Below are 967 nucleotides of genomic sequence, written 5' to 3'. Positions count from 1 at the left end.
GGTAGAAAGAAATAGACAAAGGAAGAGCAGATAGACTTTTCATAGACATTTAAATTTTTATATACATAAGTTTTAAGATTTCAAAATTAATGCATAAAGTATACCTTCAAATGCTTGCTTATAAATCCATTTCCCAATCAAATGCAAGTACGTCGAAATCAAATATTCTATCTACACGAATTAACCAACATTAACCAAATTGCAAGAAGCACCATGCAATGCGTATCAACTGCCAAAACATTCCGTGCAACATCCCACTCTCTGCTTGTCAATATGTAAGATGAAAGTTCTTGTTGCAATAATCCCAGAAGCTCTTCTATGCAACACGTGTTTTCGAAGCTGACGAGAAATTGTGAGGAATATGAGTCAAGGGAAATGAGGATTAAGGAAGAAATGTGAGGAGAGGATTGTGAGAAAGTGAGGATGAAGTATGAGAGGGTTTGTGAGGCATGCAGCATGGGGTATGTTTGGTGAGATATGTTGTGTGAGTGTTTGATGGACGTTTTGTTATGTTTGTTATCAGGGATGAGTTTTTTTTTATGAGGTATGAGGTTTGTTATTAGGGATGTTTTATGAGGTATGAGGTTTGTTATGAGATATGAGGTTCTGAGGTACGAGTGTGTTTTAAGGTATGAGGTTTTCATGAGGTTTGTTATGATGTAGGAGTGTTTTGCGGTATGAGGTTATGAGATATGAGTTTTTATGAGGTTTAATGTTATGAGAAATGTTAAGTGAAGGTTTGAGGTATGAGGTTTGTTATTGGGCATGGGATATGTCGTTTGAGGAATGTTTTAAGGTATGCTATGAGGCATGAGGTACGAGATATAATGGAAGTTTTAAGGGTTGGGGTATGTGGCCTCGTTTATGTGAAGTTTAGTCTGAAGTTTATTCCTCTTTCTTCACTTGGCAAGAACTTCCAGGAACGAAAACAGACACTAATATCAGCCAGTTATTATTCTCTTTCTCT

The sequence above is a fragment of the Penaeus monodon genome, chromosome 24 (genome assembly GCF_015228065.2).
Source record: "Penaeus monodon isolate SGIC_2016 chromosome 24, NSTDA_Pmon_1, whole genome shotgun sequence".
Lineage (NCBI taxonomy): Eukaryota > Metazoa > Arthropoda > Malacostraca > Decapoda > Penaeidae > Penaeus > Penaeus monodon.
This window is presented reverse-complemented; position numbering follows the sequence as displayed.